The sequence below is a fragment of the Leptonotus elevatus genome, chromosome 4, assembly GCF_054856555.1.
Source record: "Leptonotus elevatus isolate MCC_2025b chromosome 4, RoL_Lele_1.0, whole genome shotgun sequence".
NCBI classification, from domain to species: Eukaryota; Metazoa; Chordata; class Actinopteri; order Syngnathiformes; family Syngnathidae; genus Leptonotus; species Leptonotus elevatus.
Window position 1 is genome coordinate 13,017,877 of NC_141242.1, and position 6,653 is coordinate 13,024,529.

The 6,653-nt window shown below is 37.1% G+C and overlaps 1 protein-coding gene and 1 pseudogene across 2 annotated transcripts in view; both read left to right on the plus strand.

Annotated features, from left to right (window-relative positions):
• The window catches only part of LOC147175599 (uncharacterized), a 17,012-nt gene extending 16,874 nt beyond the window's left edge, over positions 1–138 (plus strand). Inside the window, exon 4 of the mRNA XM_086072735.1 lies at positions 1–138. This exon is cut by the window's left edge and continues 1,992 nt beyond it. The gene's annotated coding sequence lies outside the window, so the exon portion shown is untranslated.
• Positions 139–1,839: 1,701 nt separating this feature from the next.
• On the plus strand, positions 1,840–6,332 carry LOC147175601 (uncharacterized; annotated as a pseudogene). Its single transcript, XR_015094517.1, has 2 exons — positions 1,840–2,397; positions 3,808–6,332. The product of XR_015094517.1 is annotated as an uncharacterized LOC147175601 (transcript).
• The last annotated feature ends 321 nt before the right edge of the window (positions 6,333–6,653 follow it).

Genomic DNA, 6,653 nt, shown 5'->3' on the forward strand with positions numbered 1-6,653 from the left:
CATGTTTTGTGTGAAGTTCCTATCCAGTAAGGGAATTAATGATTGATTGAATTGACTTTGGAGAGACTTTGATTCATTGTGGTGAGATGATGGAAAAAGTATATCTGATTATGATCCTGAATAAAGTACTGCTCTTGACATGCTTTTTTTCTCCTTGACGTTCACACACAACTGAAAAGGTGGCGCTCTCAAGATGCCATGCTTGTTAAGTGGGGATGGGGGGGTATTTGTACTGTGACTCAGGCTATGCAATTAATGGAAATTCAATTACGATTTTCCATTATTACCTCCACGATTACAAAATTGCCATAATCGTACAAAAACGATCATTAATACTAGGGCTGCACCAAGTCCTCGTCATTTCTGCCTCGGATAGCCGCTAAAATAGTCGTAGTCAAGCTAACGGCAGTATGCATGATAGTACACTGTGCTTACGCTGAGAGAAACCCAATTTCAAAATAAAGCTTGCCTTCCAAGTAGTATATGTAGATTAATGCTTTGTAGTGCATTTATTTTGAAGTTTTTTTCGGAAGCGTGTCGTCGTGGTATAAGGGGTAAGCCCTCATGCTTGTCTATTGAACGACGGCAATTTAAATGCCTCAAACAGTTGCGACAGACGTCAGTAACACAAAGTCCTGACGTCACGTTCAAGCTCCAGTTAAGAGTTTTAAGACATAATTATGCTGACATTGTATTGTATTGTAATTATTGCATGAATTGTTGCCAGCGTTTAGCGGCGACTGCTAGCTAACAGCGATCTACCATCAGACCTTGTTTTTAATCTATTGTATTTGGCAGCAGGTATGCTGTTGCTAATGCCACTGTACTCAATTTGCATGTTGATGGAATACAAGTAGAACAGGTGTCCAACGTCAAATTACTGGGTGTGAAAATAGATAATTTACTATCTTGGTCTGACCAGATTGAACAGATTGTTTCTAAAATGGGTAAGGGCGTTGCAAACTTGATTATCGTGCTTCCTTGGCTTGGAATGGACTCCCATCTAATGCAAGAAACGTCAGCAACAAGTCGTCTTTCAAAAAGTTATTAAAAAACACATGAACTAGGTTATTCCTTATAATTGGGGAATTGGTGTAATTGCTTTTATTAATAAATGCTCCTGCATTTTCTATAGATTTTTTTTTGTGACCTTTCAAATTGTGTATGGTCTTTTTTGTTTGTTTCTATTTATTTCATCTGTTAAATACTGTTTTTGTTTAGTGTTTTCATTTTTACTACATGGATTAATTTTAAACTTTGTATGTTTTTGTTGAATTATTTGAGGAACCAGGAAGACTAGCGACCACTTTGTGGAAGCTAATGGGGATCCTAATAAAGAATAAAGACACAAGGACTTGCAGGATGGATGAAAGGCCAGCATTGACACCTTTTGTAAAAACAAGGTCCAATGTTTTGGCATAAGAATGAGTGGTACACTTGACATGTTGGATACAATCTAGACAAAAAAGAAAATATAAGAATTCCATTGCTTTGGAGTGTTCACCTTCAGTGTCGTCACCATCACACATCATTGGTGAGAGTAGACGTAAATTCACAAAATATGTATAATTCAATCTGGTTACATTTAGTATGATTCACTCTATAAATAGTTTTTTTTTAACTATGTCATCCATTGATACTGAAATAACTTCCTATTTTTGGTAAACCCCTCAATATTTTTTAAGTATGTATGTCCATTCGAACGTATTTCTTTTCGACGCTCTTATTTTGTAGCACATCAAAGGATGTAGAGAGACGCTGCACTGATGAACAAGGTTCTTGAAGATGTGGAGTTGACAACTTTTACAACACTAGCAAGGAACTAAACATGTTTCTTATTCGTCTATATACAGTTTAAATAGTTATTTTTATTCTCCAAATGAAACTAAAATGAATCGTACTATTTGTATTTTTTTATTACGTTTTTTCGTGACAAGATTTGTCCGTTTGTCTAACTGGTGTTGCCGTAGATTTCACGTGACGTAGATACTCCATTCCAGGCTACTTTTACGTAGCCACACATAATTCATCTTAAATTCGTACTGAACGAACTTAAACATCGACACTGTGCGCCCGTCGCTACTTTATTTAAGTCAAACATAATTGCTACATCACGTGTCTGGTTAAATTAGTCTCAGACATCGCTCGTCGAAATATCTCGGCCCTGTTTAGCTAAGCTTAGCTTAGCTTAGCTTGCTAGCCACCCAAAAAAGAGACGCGTTTGTTATGACAAATTGGCTCAGCAGACGCCAAGTGTGAGCGTCAAGTGTCGTAATTATCGTGTGAAAATGTTCGCAATAACGAAAGTCGAGTCCGAAGAGGAGGAGCTTTGTGGAGCGCAAAAGGAGAACGAGCGACAACGTCAACTGCTGGACGCTGTTTGCAAGCAGCCTCGAGGTGAGTTGAACAGAGCAGGTTTGTCACTTGTTTAATCAACACTTTTCAACAACAGACTATGTCTGCATTTTTGGGGAAATTAATTTTTATCCGAGCACTTTGTTTACAGTTTTCGTCAGTCACTTTGGTACATTTCTCAGATCAGAATTTAATTTTCACATCACTGTGTCACTTGTACTCATCAAAAAGCAGTTGCCCCCTTTTTGAACAAACTGTAGGCAAATGATTATTTACAATTTTCTGTTGTTTCTTAGTTCATATCACCTTTAGAGGGGCAGGTGCTCAAAGTATAAAAAAAAAGGGGGGTGCACATGATACTATGCTTGCACTGTACACTCACTTTGGGTTTGAACTTCGAATCCATGCCACCACTGAGGCGGGATGAAAAATTGATCGAGGGTGTGTGTGTTTGTATGTGTGCGTATATGTGCGTGCATGCATGTGAAAATAATCCATTTTAAATTTCTTAATTGAAATAATGGCTAAATCACACATAATGAAACTTATTTGTCTGCAATGACAATCATCCACAAAAACCTTGTTTTAACATTTGTGTATGAATAATTAATAATGAACAACAAATTTACATAAATACAAATGATTATTAAAAATGTACAGCACATGTACATTTCAAATAACATAATTAGTGCTATTAGGATTTTTCTATAGTGCATGTAGCATAAAAAATGTCTTGCGTTACGTTTAGCTTGATTCAGGAAAGAGCAAATGTTTATTATTTGTATGTGTAGATTATCAATCTTTAGTTATTGCAACTGTACTCAAAAATTAACTGCCACATCTCGGCAAATTAGATTGTTTGTTTTGTTTTTGAGAAAACGCGGTGATTATTTTTTGGGGGGTTTTCATTGTCCCACTAATTTCTGAAAACACTGCTACCTGTTTCTGGCCTCACTCTGGCAGAATACCCCACACTGTAAAAAAGTAATGTAGTAATTTCCACATATATTTTAAAGTATATTTCAATTCAGCTATCGTTGAGTACATACCACAAGACCTAATATATATTAAGATATTTGAAACGCCGTTATTGTATGAGAAATGCGTTGCATTACAATTCATTTATTAGATTTAAGGCTCAAAGTAAGACATTTACAAACATCTGTTTTTACTTGACCGAACTGGTAATATAGTACATCAATTTCCTTTTTCTTTTCTTTTAAATCACTATATGAATATGAAGTAAAAACTAATCACTGGTTATAAAGCAGTAATCAGGGGGATTTTTTTTAATACACTTTAATGCAAAATTAAAATGAATCGGATTAATCGATTCTAAAAAATATTTGATAGTGACAGCACTACTTCTTTCACTCATGTGGCCCATGTGATAATCTTAAATATATAACGTCACAATAAAGTGACTTTACTAAACCATCTTGTGTCCCGCAGACGCCAGTAAAAAATATAATTGTCCTGAGCGGCAGGAGCCAGAGTTCCCTGGTGTGAAAGAGGAGGAGGACTTGGAGCCTCTTCAAGTTAAAGAAGAGCAGCCACAGCTTCCCAACATCAAAAAAGAGGAGCAGCTGCCCCCATGCATTAAAGAGGAGGATCATTTCACAGAGTTGCCTGTGACTGGTGACCATTTGAAGACTGAAAATGAATGTCAATATGAAGAGAACAAAGGGGCAGAGCCTCCAAGCAGCAGCTCAACACAACAAATAACAGAAGATGATGAAGACCACCGTGGAGGATCACAAGCAGACAGCCGGTTAGCTTCAATGTCAGATGGTGAAGACACGCCGTCACACTCTCCTCACACTAAACAGTCTGACGGTGACGTGACATGTCACAGTGACGGCAAACGTTGCAAATGTTCTCAGTGTGGAAAAAGTTTTGACAACAAGTCTCAATTGAGAAGACATGTGATTAGCCACACTAAACCTTTTTCCTGCTCAGTTTATTGTAAAAAATTTGCTCACAAGGGACACTTACAAAAACACACAAGAACCCACACTAGAGAGAAGCCCTTTGCTTGCTCATTTTGTGGCCTAAAATTCTCTCGGAAGGGAAATTTGACAAGTCACACAAGAACCCACACTGGAGAGAAACCCTTTGCCTGCTCTGTTTGTGGTCAAAATTTTACTCAGAAGGGAAACTTAGAAAAACACACAAGAACCCACACTGGTGAGAAACCCTTTGCCTGCTCAGTTTGTGGTCAAAGTTTCTCTGAGAGGGGAAAATTAAAAATACACATAAGAACCCACACTGGTGAGAAACCCTTTGCCTGCTCAGTTTGTGGTCAAAGTTTCTCTGAGAGGGGAAAATTAAAAATACACACAAGAACCCACAGTGGAGAGAAGCCTTTCTCCTGCTCATTTTGTGGCCTTAAATTCTCTCGGAAGGGAAACTTAGAAATACACACAAGAACCCACACTGGAGAGAAGCCTTTTGCTTGTTCAGTTTGTGGTCAAAATTTTACTCAGAAGGGAAACTTAGAAAAACACACAAGAACCCACACTGGTGAGAAACCTTTTTCCTGTTCAGTTTGTGGTCAAAATTTTGCTAACAAGGAAAACTTAACAATTCACACAAGAACCCACACTGGAGAGAAACCTTTTTCCTGTTCAGTTTGTGGTCAAAATTTTGCTCACAGGGGATACTTAAAAATACACACAAGAACCCACACTGGTGAGAAACCTTTTGGCTGCTCAGTCTGTGGTCAAAGTTTCTCTGAGAGGGGAAAATTAAAAATACACACAAGAACCCACAGTGGAGAGAAGCCTTTTGCTTGTTCAGTTTGTGACTTAAAATTCTCTCGGAAGGGAAACTTAGAAATACACACAAGAACCCACACTGGAGAAAAGCCTTTTGCTTGTTCAGTTTGTGGTCAAAATTTTACTCAGAAGAGAAACTTAGAAAAACACACAAGAACCCACACTGGAGAGAAGCCTTTTACTTGTTTAATTTGTGGTCAAATGTTTGCTAACAAGGAAAACTTAACAATTCACACAAGAACCCACACTGGTGAGAAACCTTTTTCCTGTTCAGTTTGTTTTCAAAGTTTTGCTCACAAGGGATACTTAAAAATACACGCAAGAACCCACACTGGAGAGAAGCCCTTTGCTTGCTCAGTTTGTGGCCTAAAATTCTCTCGGAAGGGAAATTTAACAAGACACACAAGAACCCATGCTGGAGAGAAACCTTTTGCTTGCGCAGTTTGTTTTTAAAATTTTACTCAGAAGGGAAACTTAGAAATTCACACAAGAACCCACACTGATGAGAAACCTTTTACCTGCTCAGTTTGTGGTCAAAGATTCCCAAGTAAGGCTAAAGCTGAGGCACAAGTGTGCTGATGAGAATAGCAGTGATGAATGAAGCTTGATATAATCTCATGTATTTGAAATGGTGCAGAAATCATTTCTACTGCTGAATGAATGAATGATCTGTGTACTTGTGTATTTTATGTGTCTTGACTTACCTTATTTTGAAATTGAATTTGTATTTAAAATGTTACATCAACCTGACATGGGGCTGCAGATGAAAACTATCTGACGACTATAATCTGGCTGGCATGTGTACAATTGTAAATGTCCATTCACATGCACTGTGCCTTATATATTACATTTTCCATGTTTAATATCAAAGATATACAATGACAGCGATTTTAAATCATCTATATTTTTGTGGTCTATTTGTATTCTAGTATTGTGTGGACAAGTGTTGACAATTAGCTCTTGTGTCAACACTCAGTGTTGTATATAGTATGTCATGTTTTGTGTGAAGTTCCTATCCAGTAAGGGAATTAATGATTGATTGAATTGACTTCTTTTCTGGCTTTTTTATTCAATTGTCTGACATTTTTGGCAATTTCATGGACATTTTATGGTAATTTTCTGCTTTTCCTCTTCCCTTTCGGACATTTTTAGATAATTTTTTAGAAGTTTGCCATCTACCTTTTATCTCTCTTTTTCTCAAAAATGTGGACGCTGACATTTTTTTAAATATTTCAATTATTCTTTTTTTTTTTTTCACTAATGCAATTAAAGAATATTTCATCTAAAAAAAAATATGTAAAAAAATATTTATGAAATAAATTGATACTAATTTTTGTAGACTGCAATTGGCTGGCAACCAGTTCAGGGTGTATGCCGCCTACTGCCCGAAGCCAGCTGGGATAAACTCCAGCACCAGACTATAATTGAATAAGCGGTTAAGAAAATGAATGAATGAATGGATGGAGGGATATTTTTTTTTTAGAGAACCACGGGGAGCCACAAGAGAGGGACTAAAGAGCC